Here is a 22,325-nt window from a genome sequence, read left to right on the forward strand (position 1 = left end):
GTCACATGCTTTTGATACATTTGCCCATTCTAGTCAGTGGGATATTCTGGAAAGCTCTAACATCCATGCTTCTACATAATTTGTATTACAAAGCATTTATAAAAATGTGTTTTAAAAAGTATTTATAAAAAGTCTGAAGTTAGGTCATTAGTGAATACTTACGAAAGACAATTCCAGTATATAGGGGAGTTAAACAAGGGTATCCTCTCATCAGTTTGTTATTCTGTTGTCTTATAAATACTGTTATTATACCATGTTCTAGTTATGGTTTACCTTCACCAATAACTATTATGCTTGATATATCCCTACCATCATTTATTTATTACGCTGATGATTTAAATATTATTGCAAATTATCTTTCAACACAGAGAAGTGCAAAGGTTTTGATGTATTTTCCATCATTCATAATATTCCTTGCTGAATGGATAGCGTACATTATTAGATATATTATATGGCGATCAGATAGCCTATTTAAAACAATTAGATCCATTATTAAATACTGTTACTAATACAGCTACTAACTGAAAAGTATTTTCCTTATCATATTCGAAAAAAGTGTATTTGTTATATACTACCTTTTTAGGCAAAGTGACATATGCAGGTAATGCATATCTTTCCCAAGAGAAAGAGAAAAATGCTTACTAGAAATATATATATTTTTTAATTTCCTATGGGGATGCAGGTTAAATCTCATAAAACAGGTAAAGTGTACTGTAAGACTACTTTCTGATGGTGTATTAGGCATGTATAACCTATTTCTATTTTTTGCCTCATTGCATGTTTATTGGGTATTCTTACTGAAAGATACTGACATACATATAATACTGCCTTTGTAAAAAAAAAAAAACATAAGATTGTGAGAGACAATCTTGATAGACAATATTTTCTAAACGCTTAGAAGAGAAAATTGATCTTAAGAATATTTTTTATCTTAGGAATTTGTGGTACAATGGGTAGATTTTACTGTATTAGACCAAGGGCTGCTCAAAGTATGACTGTACAGAGAATGGTTACTGAACATTCGCTCCAATTTGCTGGTGTATATGAAGTGCAAGATTTTCTATGGACACTGATGGGAAAACTAGCAACTAGACGTTTAATGAAATATAAAATTAAAGAACAATATCTTTGTTATTTGTACCATCACAAAAGAAACAGTGGTGCATGATCTCATTTGTTGTGAAAGGATACAGCAGTCCTGAAATACTTTTATATCTACTTTTTCATTAACTAGGCTTAAAACTGTAATATTAAAAACTTTGATGTATGATGTTTCCCTTAATCTGTGTATCCAACAAATATAACTCTATGACAGAAGTATTGTTAGTGCTGTTTGGATAATATGGATTGCTAGATATGATGAACTGCTATATAAAACGGGCTCTGTGACTGTTGTTTTATTTTAAGTAAACTGAAAAAAAATTTTATTGGATAAAAGAGTGGGTGATATGGTTAAAAAAGTATAACTATTACCTAATGTTTTCCTTATTTCTTGTAATTTCTGTGTCTATGATGTACTTGTAACAGTCCATTTTTTTGAATAAATAAAGTCTGCCTGCTGTTTTTTGATAGGTGCTGTAGGATCTATTGCATCCACATCAGAGTAACAATGGCAAACTGAAAGTACTTCCAACATAGCAAATAAAAATAAAGAAAATCTAAATCTGTTACTGCTCAGTGCTAGGTGTCCAAACGAAACTCTCCAGTCCGTACAAGCTCTACTAACCCTAGAGAATGTTGACATCTGTGCAGTCATTGAGACTTGGTTTCCACGAAGCCCACACCAGCAGTGCAAAGCTATAATATAATGCCTTCCACACATTTAGACCAGCTACTACACAGACAGGGACTAAAGGTGGAGGTGTCTTGACTTACATCAAAAATAACTGTACTTCACAGCTGGTCAAACAGAACAATGTACTTAAACTTCTCCATGTTCGGATCACCATAGACAAAATCCCATACCACTTCCTTGTAATCTTTAGGTCACCCTTTATTACCTAGGAAACCCAAACATATAATTAAACTTAATGGAAACACTCACCATCCAACCCAATACCATATTCATGGGCAACTTTAATTATCCCACTATTAACTGGGAATCATATACGATGCCAAATGTGCAGGCACAGAGATTCCTGGATTTTGTAAACACAAACTCCCTGGATTAGATTGTTAATACACTGAATAGGGATGCAAACATAGGGGATCTAGTCCTCACTAATATGGGAGCATGCTGCATACCCCATAGTATAATGTCTTCTCTGGTAATATCAAACCACAAAATGGTCTCCTTTGAAGTAAAAATAAGACCTGGAAACCTAGCCATCCCAGTAATGTTCAGGAACTACTCTAAGGCTAACCTTCTATTATTAAGTGATAACCTGGCAAAATTTCAAGCCGCCATAAACACTGAGAACACTGCTGCCTATGAGTAAGTGTTCACAGAAACCCTATACAAGCTTGTTAATAGCTGCATAGAGGCAGCTGTACCCCCCCCCCCGGAAGAAGTACAGAACTAACTCAAAAAACATCAATAAGCTGTGTAACAGAAGGAAGAAAATCATGGCAAAAATTAGGAGGTGCAGCACCCAGCAGGATAAAAGCACTCTCATCAAACTAAATAAACAACTCAGAGAATAAATAAAGTCTACCAATGCCAAATTTGAAGTAATTTTAACCTCCCAGGCCAAATACAACCATAAGGCATTCTTTAGCTATGTCCGCAACCTTAAAAGTAATACACAATTGGGTGCGGAGCTCATTGTTAATGGAGCCACCTATACAGAGCCAGAAGATATAGCAAACATACTGGCTGACAAATTCAGCTCCATCTTTACCCCTCTCTCACACTCAACCTCACCTCAGGAAATACCATTAAATATAACTCCCTCTACTATCACTAGGGTACAGGTCCTTAATGCTCTCTCTCTCTCTCTCTCTCTCTCTCTCTCTAAGGCAAAGAACACTGCATCAATGGGTCCAGACAATATCACAAGATGCCTTCTAAATAACATGAAACATTACCTATCAGGCCCTCTGGTATTGCTATTTAACTGTAGCCTCCAAACAGTCTTTGTGTCTCATGAATGGAAAACAGCAACAAACATCCCTTTGCACAAAGGTGACCCATCTTTAGACCCTGGGAACTATATGCAAAGCCATGGAAAACTTCCAGACACTGGACCAACCTAATATGGTTAAGTCAAAGGAAAGTCATGCCTTCTCAACCTGGTGAACTTCTTTGAGAAAGTCTCCAGAGCAACGGATGAGGGCAACACAGCTCATACTGCCTACCTTGACCTGGGCAAGGTATTTGACATGATACCCCACTCAGACATTGTTGACAAACGCAAGAGGTTAAGTATAAACCCTTATGTCACCTAGTGGATAGGCAGCTGGCTCACAGACAAGACCCAGGAAGTTAGAAATGGGGAGTCTACCTTTACAAAGAGGCCAGTTATAAGTGGAGTCCCTTAGGGATCTGTCTTGAGACTGCTGCTTTTTGGAATTTACTTCCCTGACGTCAAGGCCAATGTCAATGGCTTCTGGCTGACTAAATTTGCAGATGACTGCAAATTAGGAGCAGTCATAGAATCCCCCACTGACACAAATGTTTTCCAGGAAGGGCTGACACAGGCAACTAACTGGTGTCAAATCCATGGAATAAAACTAAAGGCCAAGAAATGCATAATAGTATCCTTTGGGAAGTCATCTACCCCTGGTAACTATCATATTGACAGCACACCCCTTAGAGCTGACCCAGTAGTAAGGGAAACGGGGAGACATATAGACAGTAATCTAGCCTTTTTACTATCATGTGTCTACAGTAGTGAAGCAATCATTCTATATGTATGGCATCTAGTTCCAAGGAGGTCATTGTTCCACTGTATTTTGTATTCATCAGCCCTATCATTGAGCATAATGCCCCTTTTGGTATGTACCTAACTAGGCACATCCAACAATTGGAGATTCCTCACTAAAAGAATACAGGGCATGAGTAACATCTTCTATGCAGACTACTTCAAAGTCCTATCCCTGTATTCTGTCTCCTACAGGCCATTGAGGGGGAGATCTATGCCTGGCATGCAAGGCATTTTCAGTTTCCACCCTGACGGAACTCCTGCATATCCACAAAGCAAACAGCACATGAATTGCCAATTCTAAAGAGTTAAACCTTGCCTCTGACATATATATAGGATCTGCTGGAGAAACAGAGATGTATCCTAGATATTACCCTCTGAGGACTGAAGTCACCAAATAATGATGTACACTGGAGTTTCAGGCTTCAAATCCTTCCAAAAATGTATGTTAAAACAAACACTGCTACTCTAGCAACTTTCTAAGTTTGTAAGAACAATATTTAAAATCTGTCCCTATTTTTGGGTCTTTGTCCCCCCCATTTTGTCAAGCTTTGTCCAGATTTCTTGCACTAATAGGTATGTTAAATGAGCAGCAGACAACTACACTACATGTGCATTTGGCAGTTGAATATACCACCCTGCAGAAGTAAAACCACACCCTGTTACAGTAATAAAACCACCCTGCAGAAGTAAAACCACACCCTGTTACAGTAATATACCATCCTGCAGAAGTAAAACCACACCCTATTACAGTAATATACCATCCTGCAGAAGTAAAACCACACCCTATTACAGTAATATACCATCCTGCAGAAGTAAAACCACACCCTATTACAGTAACATACCACCCTGCAGTAGTAAAACCACACCCTGTTACAGTAATATACCATCCTGCAGAAGTAAACCTACACCCTATTACAGTAATATACCATCTTGCAGAAGTAAAAACCACACCCTATTATAGTAATATACCACCTTGCAGAAGTAAAACCACACCCTATCACAGTAATATACCACCCTGCAGAAGTAAAACCACTCCCTATTACAGTAATATACCACCCTGCAGAAGTAAAACCACACCCTATTACAGTAACATACCATGTTGCAGAAGTAAAACCACACCCTATTACAGTAACATACCATCCTGCAGAAGTAAAACTACACTCTATTATAGTAATATACCATCCTGCAGAAGTAAAACCACACCCTATTACAGTAATATACCACCCTGCAGAAGTAAAACCACACCCTATCACAGTAATATACCACCCTGCAGAAGTAAAACCACTCCCTATTACAGTAATATACCACCCTGCAGAAGTAAAACCACACCCTATTACAGTAACATACCATGCTGCAGAAGTAAAACCACACCCTATTACAGTAACATACCACCCTGCAGAAGTAAAACTACACTCTATTACAGTAACATACCACCCTGCAGAAATAAAACCACAACGTATTACAGTGATATGCCACCCTGCATAAGTAAAACCACACCTTATTACAGTAACATACCACCTTGCATAAGTAAAACCATACCCTATTACAGTAATAAACCATCCTGCAGAAGTAAAACCACACCCCATTACAGTAACATACCACCCTGCAGAAGTAAAACCACACCCTATTACAGTAACATACCAAATTGCAGAAGTAAAACCATACCCTATTACAGTAATAAACCATCCTGCAGAAGTAAAACGACACCCTATTACAGTACAATAATGTACTGCACCATGATAAGGTTAAAGAAGGATTTGAAGAGGCTGATCAAATTTACAAAAGTAGCAGTTGAGGCTTATTACAGAAAAATTACAATTACTTCACCTGGACCACAGTGACCCTGGTGTGAAATGCCATCTGCAGGTCCTGGAACTATGGTAATGGTAGTAGGGCCAGAAAATGATGTGGGATGTTATTATGGTCAGTCAACCAGTGAGAGTACAATAGTAACAAACAGAATACTGGGGTGTATGCTTGGAGGACGAGATTCCAGAAGCAGAGAAGTAATGCTTTCATGCTACAAACCCTGGTCATGTGACATCTTGAGTACTATGTATAGTTTTGGAGGCTATTCTAGGAGAAGGAACATCAGCAGAAGTAAAACCACACCCTATTACAGTAATATACCATCCTGCAGAATTAAAACCACACCCTATTACAGTAATATACCATCATGCAGAAGTAAAACCACACCCTATTACAGTAATATACCACCCTGCAGAAGTAAAACCACACCCTGTTACAGTAATATACCATCCTGCAGAAGTAAACCCACACCCTATTTCAGTAATATACCATCCTGCAGAAGTAAAACCACACCCTATTACAGTAATATACCACCTTGCAGAAGTAAAACCACACCCTATCACAGTAATATACCACCCTGCAGAAGTAAAACCACTCCCTATTACAGTAATATACCACCCTGCAGAAGTAAAACAACACCCTATTACAGTAACATACCATGCTGCAGAAGTAAAACCACACCCTATTACAGTAACATACCATCCTGCAGAAGTAAAACTACACTCTATTACAGTAATATACCATCCTGCAAAAGTAAAACCACACCCTATTACAGTAATATACCACCCTGCAGAAGTAAAACCACACCCTATCACAGTAATATACCACCCTGCAGAAGTAAAACCACTCCCTATTACAGTAATATACCACCCTGCAGAAGTAAAACCACACCCTATTACAGTAACATACCATGCTGCAGAAGTAAAACCACACCCTATTACAGTAACATACCACCCTGCAGAAGTAAAACTACACTCTATTACAGTAACATACCACCCTGCAGAAATAAAACCACAACCCATTACAATAACATACCACCCTGCAGAAGTAAAACCACACCTTATTACAGTAACATACCACCTTGCATAAGTAAAACCATACCCTATTACAGTAATAAACCATCCTGCAGAAGTAAAACCACACCCTATTACAGTAACATACCACCCTGCAGAAGTAAAACCACACCCTATTACAGTAACATACCACCCTGCAGAAGTAAAACCACACCCTATTACAGTAACATACCAACTTGCAGAAGTAAAACCATACCCTATTACAGTAATAAACCATCCTGCAGAAGTAAAACCACACCCTATTACAGTACAATAATGTACTGCACCATGATAAGGTTAAAGAAGGATTTGAAGAGGCTGATCAAGTTTACAAAAGTAGCAGTTGAGGCTTATTACAGAAAATTACAATTACTTCACCTGGACCACAGTGACCCTGGTGTGAAATGCCACCTGCAGGTCGTGGAACTATGGTAATGGTAGTAGGGCCAGAAAATTATGTGGGATGTTATTATGGTTAGTCGACCAGTGAGAGTACAATAGTAACAAACAGAATACTGGGGTGTATGATTGGAGGGCGAGATTCCAAAAGCAGAGAAGTAATGCTTTCATGCTACAAACCCTGGTCATGTGACATCTTGAGGACTATGTATAGTTTTGGAGGCTATTCTAGGAGAAGGAGCATCAGGCTGAAGGAAGGAGAGAAGCGATTACCACCAGAATGGTGTTTAGGACAGAGCAGAAATAAAATGATAAGAAACAGCAGGAGTTTGAGTTCTTGCCACTGGAGAATGGGGGAAGGGTAAAAACAACACGGCAACACAAAATCAGTTACAGGGATTGTAAAAAGTCATTGTGAACTGAAAGGGAGGAGGAGGAGGAGGTAGGAAGGGGTACAGACTAACCTACTCCCTGGATTTTTAAACATACTCCTCACAGAGATAGTTGATAACCATTGGTGGAGTTGAGTAGGAATTTACAGAGGAACTGAAGTGACATGGCACAAATGAAGAAAGGATAAACGTGGGCATGGAGGGGAGGTAGAATATCAAATGTGTTTAAAATGCAGACTAGATGGGCTAATTGTCTGCTACTGCAAATGCTGCTCTGAATCATGCCGAAATTTATGTACATGTAACTCCAAAGCACAGAATGTTGACAGAGGAATTGATATTCATGCCAAGGTATAGAGATGAAACTCTTAACATCTAATAACAGCATATAAAGGCTCAAATGTACTCTGTAAAATGTATGCAAAGCAGTGTTGACCCATAGACTCCTTCCATCTATAACAAAGTAAGACATTACCACACAAATTGTTGCAGGCACACACCAGAGGAATGGACCTTCTGGCACCCTTAGGGATTCCCAGTGAATGTGAAATGGTTACACTGCAGTGAGTGTAAATACTACCATACTATAAGTGCACGGAGTATGACCTTTCCCATGTACTGGTATCCTTCATGCAGTGTTGAAGTTCACAGCTTGCCACATTACTTCTGCATACATAACCTTTGTATTCCCACACATAGTGCACTTTGTGCCCCACAGTTAATCCTGTGCAATTATTGTTGACAGTTCTCATGTATGGGACTCTGTACTATGACCAATAACTGCTGTCACCTGCCTATTAACTTGATAGAACTAGTGATATGTCCTTTGGTCTTGCATTCCATAGATCTGTGCAATCTAAATGGGAGGCACATATTATTTTACCATCCCGAAAGCTGTTGTGGGTCTACTTATATATGAAGTTGTCAGATGTAGCCTTAAGGTAAGTGGCACAAACATTTGTGAAAGGCCTAGAAGCATCATGAATCAATGGGTGATTGATGAATTGTAACAGACTGCAAGTTATGTAGAAACAGGTGATATACTTATGGTAACATTGTTAGAACTGGTTGTACCAACTAGACTGGCATTTGCACTCTCTGAAACTATTATATTATTTGTACCCCACTGCAGTGCCTGAAAAGTGAGATCCACTATAGGTATCAGTAGTGTACTGGAAATGGGACCAGGATACTGGACTCAGAAGACTGGGCCATTTCTGTTGAAGACTCTTGCTGGTTACTGATAATTGTCTGTACCTTACAAGATATAGGGTGCCTTTCCAAATGATGCTACATAAGTTAATGTTTTTGATTAAAAAATGCATTTGATCTGTCATGTATACTGGAAAAATATTTCTTGTGGTAACAAAGATCCACATACCCATCTCTCTTAATTGCAACTAACTTTGAGATGACTGGGCACTCTAAATTGTTATAGCTATTTATGTGATCACTGGTTAAAGATCCACATGTCCATCCTAATTGTTATAATTAACTTTGTGATCTCTGTAGTTTAGGGGAGAGATGGGAAAGGAGAAATACTCCCAGCCGTGACTGAGAATTTGAGTAAAATATTTGATTTTGTTCTGCTGACCTACTTTCCTTACTTAGGTCAGCTGAGTGGCCAACTCCCATTGCTTGCTGACACATGCATGCTGTTACACTGGTCTACATCATTCTGGGAACCCTAGTACCACCGAATGCTGCCCTCTTCCCTCTTGATGCACCTGGTACACATCATGAGTGTTTTGTCAAGGTAGTTCTGTCCTATTGGCTCAATAATTGCCCAGTGGGAAAACTTACTCAGCATTACATTAGCTCAGGGATGGAGTCTGGTAGATTTGTTAGAGATGGGCAAATGTTTCAAAACACAGATGCAGCTCTTCTTCTGATTGCCTCTTAATTTTGGCTAAAATAATTTTGCAGCAGAGACTCTTATGTTTACTTAAGTTACATCTGAGCTATGGAATTTTTAACAATGTAAACTCTTTGAAATTTCCTGTGATTGACTTCTAGCTGTTATTTGATGTAGATTTATAGCAGCTAAAGGAACGCATTATGTGTTGAGCTTTCAGTAATGTTGCTGCATTAAATGCTAGCTCCTGAATAACTGACTTGTAGTGAAGCCCAGAATGTTTGGTATAAATACTGACAAGCCTTCCATGGTCTTGGATGTTCTTCATCATACCTTTGTCATCCCCAGTCACATGCTTGTCATCATGACCAGGGTATCAGCTGTCTCTGCTTGAGATTTCTCAAATGCTGAGGCTGCATGGATTCTGCCTCAGGGTTTCAAGGCCTGGGATTCATTCCTGACCTTGAGTTACAACCTTTTCAAAGTTTGCATGCTGCACTATATATCTCTGAAAGCATGCTGCTTGATTTTGCTACTCTAAATTGTCTTTCTATATTTTATATACCCTTGATTTTGTGGCTCGGATCATCGTGGCTTAAAAGGGTCTGTGAGGTACTAAATAATTTAGTGTGACAAATTAGAAACAGGCCATCATTTTCAAAAGTGCCTAAATTATACAAGTAAAGTTAATTACTTAAAAACATGCAGCATTTAATTGTTAACTTTCACTCGTGATGAAGCAATTATAAATTAATGAATATGTATTTTTTGCAAATTAATGCTAAAGAAAAAGTGGGTACAAATAAATTATCAATGATAAAGGAAAATGCATTACAAATAGCCTATAGGTGAGAAAGGATGGGAAGTATAACAATGGCCTGAACAGTACTATCATTGGCCAGGCCACCTAACACATTGTTGCATTGACTGCACATGAATGGCGATGTGTTGTAAGCTACTTTTACTGCATTGTGTCAGATTCAGCTGTTAGTCCTACTTTTGTGTGTTTCCTTGCTGCTACTGGTTTTCAAGTGTGTGTGTGTGTGTGTGTGTGTGTGTGTGTGTGTGTGTGTGTGTGTGTGTGTGTGTGTGTGCGCGTGTTTTCTGAATCTTACCCATGTTAGGAGAACTAATATAAAATTCAGTCCAGAGCGAGTTATTAATTTTAAAAGGTTCGCTTCTGTGTGTCTTACAGCTGACTGCCATAATGGGATTACCATAAAAAAAAAAGCTAAATGCAGACTGCATTTTGTATTATAATATGATTTTGAGAATTTCTGCAGTTTCACTGGGTAGGAACAATTACTTGCTGTGGTAATTTTTCAGTCATTCCCTTGCTTGAAAAGTGCCCTGTGTGTTTCTAAAGCATTAAATAATAACTATAAATGCACCAGGGTTAGTGGTATAATTTAAATGCCATCAGCATTTGAGTGATGCAACTTGTTTACAGCTTCTTGCCTGAAAGTGCCCCAGATGTGTAATATTATTGTTTAAATGTAGACATTTAGACTGCTTAGTGCTGCCTAATGCCTGGCTGTAGGAGTCAAGCAGATCCTTTTTAAACATACAGAGAACATTCTCTGAACTCAGTTATTTTATAACACCATATTATAAATGCAGTGGGAATGCATGTTGTCTGTACCACTAATAATTTAATAAATGCTCCGTCAGTGTCTGCCCCCTCAGCTCAGTTTCCCCCTTGTTCGAGACTCAAATAGTGGTTACTTCCTAATACTTTTAACAATTTTTCTGTTATACTAAATATAACAGCAATGCATCAGTAATGCAAATACATAACACCTCAAAATAATTTCCTGATTAAAAGAAATGCAAAAAAATGCAAGACATATATTTATCAAAGTAAATAGCACTTATATCTGAAGTGGTCCTCAGCAGAACATACCTATTTGAGGCAATTGATTTATTTAGTCTACAGTTCAGTGTCGATCACACTAAAAATTAGATACTTAAGACTTTCAACAAGGTCATAAAGCCTGTGTTCCAGAACATGAATTAATGCCCTGTTCATTGTTATGAATGTTAGCAGGAAATTGATAGTGTTGATTTGCCTCTTTTAAATTGTCATACGTAGGACTGATACTCAACATTATGATCTGATCAGAAGGCTTGTTACAGTTATAAATTACAGAGGTCATGACAGAAAGAGAAAGAGAGAGAGAGAGAGAGAGAGAGGGAGAGACAGCAACAGTTCTGAATAACTAAAACCAGAATAGCAGTCTAAAGTCCAGGATTTGAGTTATTTAACATTTTTGACAGATTTATTGAGCAAAATGTCTGTCAAGTTATCCTATGCTGTGCACAGAAAATATTCTTGATGGCAGATCAAAGTCTTTCTTTTGTACAATTGTGTACTGGATTTGCTTTAAAAAATAAACGCAAACAAAAGAAAATTCACTATTTCTAAACTGCAAACAATTATAGAACATTTTCTTTAACTCTACACATTAGTGGCCTTTTTAATTTATTTGGATTCAAATAACCTAGATGGTGAGAACAAGGCAAAGGCAATTTTGGACAGGATGAGAAGCCATATAGCCAGTAAATGAAAATAGACAGAGGACGCATCTTGGCTGCACTGTCATAAGGAGAAGGTAAAGTGACTATATCAGTTACTAGAGTGAAGCACAGCAAGGTGACCCTCTGTTTGATCTGTAATAAAAGAGATTCAGATGTTGTGAGAAGGGGTAAGAAGTGAATATATTTGTTATTTGGAAGAGAAGAATGCTTACCAAGAAGGTAAAGTTTGTAAGATCTTGCATTTAATGTGTATGCAAAGTAGAAAACTAACAAAGTAACAAAAGAAACCTGCATGCCAATGTGGTTAGAAAGCACAAAACTTGCATTTAATTGGTCCTATCCATGGGGTCAAATTCATAGGTTCATAGGTGTGTACTAGGCTAATGGCCCTGGAGCCTTTACAAGCCTAGCCCATACGATTACCCTGGCATCGTGCCACTCAACCTTAGTTCCCAGTGCCTCTGTCGAGTAAAGCCACTGGAGTGACCCTGGGGTGAATTTTCTATTTCCAATCCACTCATCAAGATTTCTCTTGAAGAGGGCCAGGTGCTCTTCTTGACATGTATGGGAAGTCTATTCCATAGCATGGGCAGTCTCTGGGTTATGAACCTGTCCCTCCAGCATATTCTGTTGATTGTGGTAATGAGGTTGAGGTCTCCGGAGCATGTTGTGTGGAGAGATTGGGATTTCTTTAGATGTAACATTTCTAACAGAGCTGGGTCAGACATGGCTTTGTAAGTCACGCAGAGATTGCCTCTAAGTAGGTGATATGAGACAGAGAACAGTTTGAGTTTTTTGAGTCTGTCCATATAGGACAAATGTTCAAGGCCTAGGATCCTCTTTGTGAGGTACTTTTGCAGCCTCTCCAGTTGTTGCAGGTGTTTAGTGAGGTACCAGCCAAATGGGGCATTGTACTCAATGATTGCCTAATGAGGGAAGAGTAGAGGGAGACAATGACCTCTTTCTTCCTGGATGCAAAACCCTTAGCAATGAGATGTGCCACATAGAAGGACTTTCTGACCACAGCGGCAATATGGTGGTCAAAAGAGAGGTTGCTGTAAACCTGTGTTCCCAGATCTCTTATAATGCCTTCTGTGTTCAGTGGACTACCATCAATGTGGTAATTCATGGGAACCAGGCTTTTCCCAAAGGGGATGCTGACACATTTTTTGACATTGAGCTTAAGGCCATGGTTCTGACACCAGTCGTTGGTCTCGGTGAGGCCTTTCTGTAGGATGTCAACATCGCTTGGGGAGTTAATAATAGCTCACAATTTGCAATAATCTGCAAACTTTGTCAGCCAGAGTCCCTTCGTGTTGGCCTGGACTTCAAAGAAGTAGATACCAAACAGGAGAGGACCCAGGTCCGAACCCTGTGGGACTCAACTTGTGACTGGTTGGCAGTCTGGCTTGGAGTCAGCTACTTTCACACTGTGGGTTCTTCCTGTGAGCCAGTTTGCAACCCACCTAGTGATATAGGGGTTGATGCCTAGCTTTTTGAGTTTTTGTATGATTCCTGAGTGGGGAATGGTATCAAAGGCCTTGGCCAGATCAAGGTAGGCTGTATGAATCACTTCGTCTTTATCCACATCTCTGGTGACTGACTCAAAGAAGTTGACCAAGTTGAGCAGGCATGATCTACTCTTCACAAAACCAAACTGCGTGGGATCCAGAGTTTGGAGATTCCTTATATCCTTGTTTATTAGGTCCATGATGATGCAATCCACAGATTTGCATATCAGACTCATCGGGCTATTGGGGTGATAGTTCCCAGGGTCTGTAGTTGCTCCTCCTTTGTGGAGAGGGATGACTGTAGCAGTGTGCCATTCGGTAGAGACAAAGCCTGAGGTGAGGTTGTGATTATATAGGACACACAGGTGAGGTGCCAGTTCACTCTGTAGTTCATGTAGAACACAGCCAGGGATATTGTCAGGTCCCATAGAAGTTGTATTCTTTGCCTTGGACAGTGCTGTTTTAACCTGTGCAGCAGTAATACTGAGTGCCTGGCCATCTACTGGTATTATGACTGGTACTTTGGGGGGGGGGGTGAGGGGGTACAGTTGGCACTGAATCTTTCAGCCAGTATATTGGCAATATCTGTTGGCTCGGTATAGGAGGTACCATTGTGCAGTAGCTCAGAGCAAATCTGGGTATTGCCGTAGAGATTCTTTACATAACTATAGAAGGCCTTGTGGTGGTCTTTACTATCTGTTGCAATTCTGTTTTCATAGCTAGCTTTAGAGGATTTGATGAGGGATCTCAATTTTTTTGTTGAGGCTGATAAGGGAGTTTTTCCAGTCTTGGGACTTCACCTTATTCCGCATCAGTTTCCTCCTTCTGTTGTAGAGTTTGTTTATGGCAGGGGATCACCAGATTGTCTTACATTTTTTGGAGGAGAGCGTCTTGGTTCTATTGGGTATGGCAAGATCCAAGTATTTGTGTACGTGTTCGTACAGTGCATTGGTGTATGATTCGGCAGTCATGCAACTATTCTCCATTTGCATGGGTGCTGTGAAGTTAGCCACCTCTGTTTTAGGAGCCCAAAGTTAGCTTTGGAGAAGTTTTTCATGGTGGTTATCTTTGCAGGGGTGGGATGGGGTGGGGGTGATGTGGATTCCTGGAAATTATAAACTCAAATGCTATGGAACAACTAGTCACCACTCTCACAAGAGGGGACAACATACTAGACCTGATCATTACCAACATGGGGACTCTATGCTCCACACCAGAAGTATATCCCTCATTGGTAAGATCAGACCATAAATTAATTTCACTGGATGTCCACATCCCGACCCCACCCCCAGCCCAGAAAACCACAGTGAAAAACTTCTCAAAAGCGAACTTCTCACTTCTCAAAACCGAAGTGGAATCCTTCAAGGCCCCAGGGCCAGTGGAAACTACAGCCCAAACTGCAGAATCCTATATAAATGCATTCTACAGACATCTCCAGGAATGCATGGATCATGCTATCCCAAACAAAACCAAGACCCAATCATCCAAAGGCAGGCGTCCAGTCTGGTGGACCCCTACCATAAATAAACTGTACAACAGAAGGAGGAAGCTACTACATGATAGAGCAAAATCCCTAATAGGGAAGGCATCTCTGATCAGTACTAGCAAAAATTACAATCCCTCATAAAATCCTCCAAGGCCAGCTTAGAGAAAAATTGCACAGGACACCAAAGACAATCATAAGGCTTTTTCAGTTATGTTAGAAACCTGGGATGCAACTCCCGGACTTGTTCTGAGTTGATTCTAAATGACAAAAATACACTGAACCCACAGACATCGCCAATATCCTGGCAGACAGGTTCAGTGCAAACTTCTCCACCCCCCAAAAGAGCAAATATCTATCCCGGCAGAGGGCTGCCTCCCAAACATCTCAGATGCTCAGGTGAAGGCTGCCCTCTCCAAAGCAAAAAACACTGCTTCCATGGGACCAGATGGCGTCCCAGGTTGCGTCCTACATGAACTACAAGAGGAACTAATCCCTCAAATAAAACAGCTATACAATCTCAGCCTCACTACAGGATATGTGCCCACAGAATGGCGTACAGCAACAGTGGTCCCACTCCACAAAGGTGGAGCATCCTCGTACCCTGGAAACTATCGCCCCATAAGCCTGACTAGCTTAGTCTGCAAGGCTATGGAGAGGATCATCATGGAGCTCATAAACAAAGACATTGGGGACCTACAGACACTAGATCCTACCCAGTTCGGCTTTGTCAAGGGCAGATCCTGCTTTTTGAACCTGGTTGACTTCTTTGAAGCAGTCTCCAAAGCCATAGATGAAGGAAAGGTAGTCCACACAGCCTATCTGGACCTTGCAAAGGCATTTGACACAATACCCCACTCGGGCATCATAGATAAGCTATCCAGCTTAAATATAAACCCCTATGTCACAAGATGGGTCGCAAACTGGCTCAAAGACAGAACCCACAGAGTGAGAGTTGCTGGAGCCATGTCAGACTCAAAACCGGTCACAAGTGGCGTCCCTCAGGGTTCTGTCCTGGGACCACTCTTGTTCGGTATATACTTTTCCGAGGTACAGGCAAACGTGGGAGGACTATGGCTCACCAAGTTCGCAGACGACTGCAAACTGGGTGCCATAATCAACTCTCCAGCTGACACAAACATCCTTCAAAAAGTCTCACAGAGACAGATAACTGGTGCCAGCACCATGGTTTAAAGCTAAATGCCAAAAAATGTATAGTCATACCCTTTGGCAAAAACAATGTGCCCACAAATTACTACATAGGCGTAAACCCATTAAGTACAGAGAAAGTTATTAGAGACCTGGGGACCCAAGTTGATAGCAATCTCTCCTTTGAAAACCACATTGCCAAAGTGGTTAGAAAGACCTTCTACATAGCCCACCTCATCACGAAGGGTTTCACATCTAGATCAAGAGAGGTAATCGTGCCCCTTTATTCATCCCTCATCAGGCCCATCATAGAATACAATGCCCCTTTTGGGATGTACCTTACCCGACACCTGCAGCAATTAGAAAGACCCCAAAAGTATCTCACCAAGAGGATCAAGGGTCTCAAACAGATGCCATATACTGCTCGGTTAAAAAAACTCCAGCTCTACTCAGTTGCATACCGCCTACTTCAAGGCGATCTATGCCTGACATACAAAGCTATGTCAAATCCAGAATTAATGGACATGCTCCATCTCAGTAAATCTAAATCCCTTAGAGCCACACGCTCGAGGGACTTGAACCTCAGCACAGAAATAAATAGAACTTGCTGGAGGGACAGGTTCATAACCCAGAGGCTCCCTTCGCTCTAGAATAGAATTCCAGTTCATGTGAGGCAGAGCACCTCACTGAATCTCTTCAAGAAGAATCTCGATATGTGGATGGGGGATCGTAGGTTTGTCCCAGGGATTACTCCCATGTCACTATTAGACAGAGGCACAGTAAACTAAACCTTAAAAAGGGCACAGTATACTCAAATCAAGGGGTGGCATAAGCCATACAGAATCGGGCTAGGCTTATAATTGCCCCAGGGCAGATAGCCTAGTATGAACCTATGAACCTATGAACCTATTAACAAGGTGATTAGCTTGTGGTCAGATCTAACCAGGGAGGAGTTGACTATTGGTGTTGAGCAATGGTCGCCCATGTTAGTAATGACCAGGTCATGGATGCTGCTACAGCTACTGGGGGTAAGAACGAGCCGGTCTAGGTCACTGGAATTAATAAATTCCAGGAAACATTGGGCAAGTGGATTGGTACATGAATTGATTTTCCAGTTAATGGAGGGGTATTTGAAGTCGCCCAGTATGAGAGTGTTAGGTTGGTCCCTAATATTCTCCAGGGTGGTTAGGAAAATGGAGTGTGAGTCTTGGGACATGGTTGGGGACCTATAGCAGGCTACGACCTGAATCGCTGTCTTACCCAATGTTAGGTGCACTTGAAGTATCTCAGATGCATTATTTTGGGCTACCAGTCTGGAGGTGTGCGCATCCTTTATGAATATGGAAACACCACCACCTTTGGAGCTTTGGTCCATGTTCTGTGGCCGAAAGGTGTGGAATGAGTTATAGCCCGGTAGTGCAGAGGTGCTTTCTGCTGCCTTGAACCAGGTCTCTGTTACAGCACAAATGTCAATGTTCTCCATTTTAAGGTGTGCTTTGAGTGGGTGCATTTTGAGATATAGACTTTTAGCGTTGAGCAGCAAGACCCTCAGATTGCATTTGTTTATAGTTGCTATGGTGATAATTTGGTCTTTGGAACACTGCCTAAATAAAAGGCACTATGGGGGGGGAGGGGGCAAGAGCCTTGGCCAATATCAGGAAGCCCAGAGGTGACAGATGCAGGCCATATCTGGCAATGCATTAAGGTCTGTCAATCATGTCATTCCAGGCAGACAGATACTGGATTCCCTTAGAATGACACCAAAAACTTAGCCAATTGTTGAAGTCAATCATTTTCTGCTTGAACTGTAGCATCATTCTGGGTGATGGTAAGATGCTGCTCGGTGTTAGGGTCATACCTGCCTGGGCTACATAATCCCACAGCTCTTCCATGTCTCTTTTCGTATAGTCCAGGGAGGTATGTCTCAGGTCATTCACACCCACATGTACAATGATAGAGTCATATTTGTACCTGTTGATGAGGGACCTGAGTGCATGCATTATGTGGCAGATCCTGGCACCTCACAGGCAGCTGACTGTTACTTTCTCCTTATTCAACCTAGTGAGTGGGACATCACTGTGCCTCACTATCGAGTCACCTATGACTAGTGTGTTTGGCATGCTGTTTTGCTTAAGGGGCTTTGGTTGAGTGGCACACTGTTTAGGAGAGTTATGTTTCATAGTTTCATAGTTTCATAGTTTAGTACTAGGCTATCTGCCCTGGGGCATTTGTAAGCCTAGCCATAGTGATGTGGCTTTTGCCACCCCATGAAATGGTACAAAAATGTACAGAATAAATTTAGAATACTGTGCCTCTGTCTAGTAGTGTCACAATGAAGGTCCCCTTATATAATAGAATTAGTTTACTGTGCCCCTGTCTAGCAGTGACACAGATGTGACCCCTGGGCTAAACTTATGATCTCCCATCCACTCATCAAGATTTCTCTTGAAGAGAGTTAGTGAGGGGCTCTGCCTAATATGAACTGGGATCTTGTTCCAAAGCATGGGAAGCCTCTGGGTTATGAATCTATCCCTCCAGCATGTCCTATTCATACTTGTGCCGAGGTTTAAGTCTTTAGCTCTCGTGGTCCTGATGGATTTGGATTTTTTGAGGTGGAGCATGTCCATCAGATCCTGATTGGACATGACCTTGTACGTCAGGCAGAGATCACCTCTGAGCAGGCGGTATGCTACTGAATAGAGCTGAAGTTTCTTTAGTCTGGCAGAATAAGACATATGTTGGAGACCCTTGATCCTCTTGGTGAGGTACTTTTGTGGTCTCTCCAGCTGTTGCAAATGCCGGGTGAGGTACATACCAAATGGGGCATTGTACTCAATCATGGGTCTGATGAGGGAGGAGTATAGGGACAATGACATCCTTGGATCTGGATGTGAATTCCTTCATGATGAGGTGTGCAAGGTAGAATGTTTTTCTAACCACTTTGGCAACGTGGGTGTCAAATGAGAGGTCACTGTCGACTTGGGTCCCTAGGTCTCTGATTACTTTTTCTGTACTCAGTGGGTTGCTGTCTATGTGATAATTTGTGGGTACTTTGTTTTTCCCCAAAGGGGATGACTATACATTTTTTGGCATTTAGTTTAAAGCCGTGACTCCGGCACCAGTTGTCTGTTTCTGTGAGGCCTTTTTGTAGGATGTATGTGTCCGCTGGTGTATCGACTATGGTGCCTAGTTTGCAGTCATCTGTGAACTTTGTCAGCCACAACCCCCCCATGTTTGCTTTAACATCTGAGAAATAAATGCCGAACAAGAAGGGTCCAAGGACAGATCCCTGTGGGACACCACTTGTGACTGGCTTTGAGTCTGACATTGCTCCAGCGATTTTAACTTTATGGGTTCTGTCCTTTAGCCAGTTTGCAACCCATCTAGTGACATAAGGGTTTACATTTAAGCTGTTGAGCTTATCTATGATGCCGGAGTGGGATATTGTGTTGAAGGCCTTAGCCAAGTCCAGGTAGGCTGTATGGACTGCTTTGCCCTCATCAATGGCTCTAGTGACTGTTTCGAAAAAGTCAACCAGGTTCAAAAGGCAGGATATGCCCTTTACAAAGCCGAACTGGGTGGGGTCAAGTGTCTGTAGGTCCCCTATGTCTCTGTTAATGAGTTCCATAATGATTCTTTCCATAGCTTTGCAGACCAGGCTGGTTAAGCTTATGGGGCGGTAGTTCCCAGGGTCTGTAGACGTACACCCTTTGTGGAGTGGGACCACTGTTGCTGTATGCCAGTGTTCAGGTACATATCCTGTAGTAAGGCTAAGGTTAAATAGCATTTTTATGTGCGGGTTTAGCTCCTCTTGGAGTTCACGTAGCACGCAACCCGGGATACCGTCAGGTCCCATTGATGCTGTGTTTTTAGCTTTGTTGAGGGCGGTTCTCACTTGGACATCTGAGATGACAGGAGATTACATTCAGCTGGGATAAGTATTTCTTCTTTTGGGGGTGAGGAGGGAGAAATTTGCACTGAACCTGTCAGCCAGAATGTTGGCAATATCTGTGGGTTCAGTGTATTTTTGTTGTTGTGAACTAACTCTGAGCATATCTGAGGGTTTCCAGGTTTCTAACATAGCTGAAGAAGGCTTTGTGGTTATCTTTAGTGTCCTTAGCAATTTTTCTCTCAAAGTTGGCCTTGGATGTTTTTATGAGAGAACGTAGTTTTCTGCTAATGTTGATCAGAGATGTCTTCCCTTTATGGGATTTTGCTCTGACGTGCAGTAGCTTCCTTCTTTTGTTATACAATTTGTTAATGGCTGAGGTCCACCAGACAGGATGCTTGCCTTTGGTGGAGAGGGACTTGGATTTATTTGGGATTGCATGATCCATGCATTCTTGGAGATGTCCATAGAAAGCATTTGTGAAGGTTTCGGCATTGTGGGATGTGGTATCCACTGGCCCAGTAGGCTTAAAGGATACCATATCAGTCTTAAGAAGAGTAAAGTCTGCTTTTGAGAAGATTTTCACTGTGGTCTTTTGTGCTGGGGGTGGAGGTGGGATATGTATATCCAGGGTGATTAGTTTGTGGTCAGATCTCACTAGTGAGGGGTATACCTCCGGTGTGGAGCATTTTGTCCCCATGTTTGTGATGATCAGGTCTAGTATATTGTCTCATGATTAGTGTTGTGTTGTGGTGGCTGAGTGTGTTTCTGCCTTGGAAGTCTCTGCTGTTTGAGTAGATTTTTATTGAGGGCCTCCATGAAGTTGAGTGTGTGGTTTATGTTTTTATGTGAAGGCAGTGCTGGTGTATGTTCTGGAGGGCTATGTGTTCCATGTGGTATGGTGCAAATGTTGACCTTTTCCTCTTGACCAGCTATTCTGGTCTTGGCTGGAGAGTGCATGGCTTCGAGTGCATCTCTCACAATTCTGAGTCTTGGGAGAATTGCATCTTCACCCCTACACCCCTATTCGGCAGTGGAAGCTTGTAAATGCTGTGCCATGTAACACAACTATGTGCCCCCGAGTAATTTAACCTGTCATTTTCAAATGTAAAAACATAGATAGGCCTAAAAGGGCCTCCTACAGCCAGTAGTTTGGTAATCAACTATGAAGCCATAAAGAAATGGGGGTATACCCTTGGACTTGAAAGAATATGCATGATTTTAGAAATGACATTAAACAATTCCTCTTACAAGACACTGAACTCAGAGATCCTGAAGCAAATATAAATATACATACACAGTATAGTCAATAAAACTCGTCAATTTCCATAGTGTCTGCAAACTGCTATTGAACATTTACATTGTATTCCATAAACCTGTCCAGTATAGTTTTGAAGGAATTAATACAAGCAATATTTTCACCTTATCAGGTACCTATTCAGGGAAATGTAATTCACACATGGCAGATTACATGGTGATGATCACAGAGAGTAATAGTTTCAAAATATTGTCTAGTTGATGTGGAAATCTGATAGATGGAGTGATGAACTAAGACAGCATCAGCTAAAAAAAGGCATTGTGAGAATGTGCAGTGTAATGAACAGCACACGAACCAGTGTGAGACACTGCAATATAATGAACAGCACAGGGACCAGTGGTGAGACACTGCAATGTAATGAACAGCACAGGGATCAGTGGCGAGACACTGCAATGTAATGAAAAGCACAGGGACCAGTGGTGAGACACTGCAATGTAATAAACAGCACAGGGACCATTGCTGAGACACTGTAATGTAAAGAACAGCACAGGGACCAGTGGTGAGACACTGCAATGTAATGAACAGCACAGGGATCAGTGGTGAGACACTGCAATGTAATGAAAAGCACGGGGACCAGTGGTGAGACACTGCAATGTAATAAACAGCACAGGGACCATTGCTGAGACACTGCAGTGTAAAGAACAGCACAGGGACCAGTGGTGAGGCACTGCAATGCAATGAACAGCACAGGGACCATTGGTGAGAAACTGCAATGTAATGAGCATGGGGACAAGTGGAGAGGCACTGCAGTGTAATGAACAACACAGGGACAAGTGGTGAATCACTGCAATGTAATGAACAGGACAGGAACCAGTGGTGAGACACTGCAATGTCATGAACATGACAAGGACCAATGGTGAGACACTGCAATGTAAGTAACAGCACAGGGACAAGTGGTGAGACACAGCAAAGTAATGAATAGCACAGGGACAAGTGGTGAAACACTGCAATATAATAAACAACACAGGGACATGTGGTGAGACACTGCAATGTAATGACCAGCACAGGAACCAATGGTAAAATAATGCGATGTAATGAAAAGCACAGGGGCCAGTGGTGAGGCA

This window comes from Protopterus annectens, chromosome 12.part0, assembly GCF_019279795.1.
Source record: "Protopterus annectens isolate FY-2018-M chromosome 12.part0, PAN1.0, whole genome shotgun sequence".
In the NCBI taxonomy this organism is placed as follows: domain Eukaryota; kingdom Metazoa; phylum Chordata; order Ceratodontiformes; family Protopteridae; genus Protopterus; species Protopterus annectens.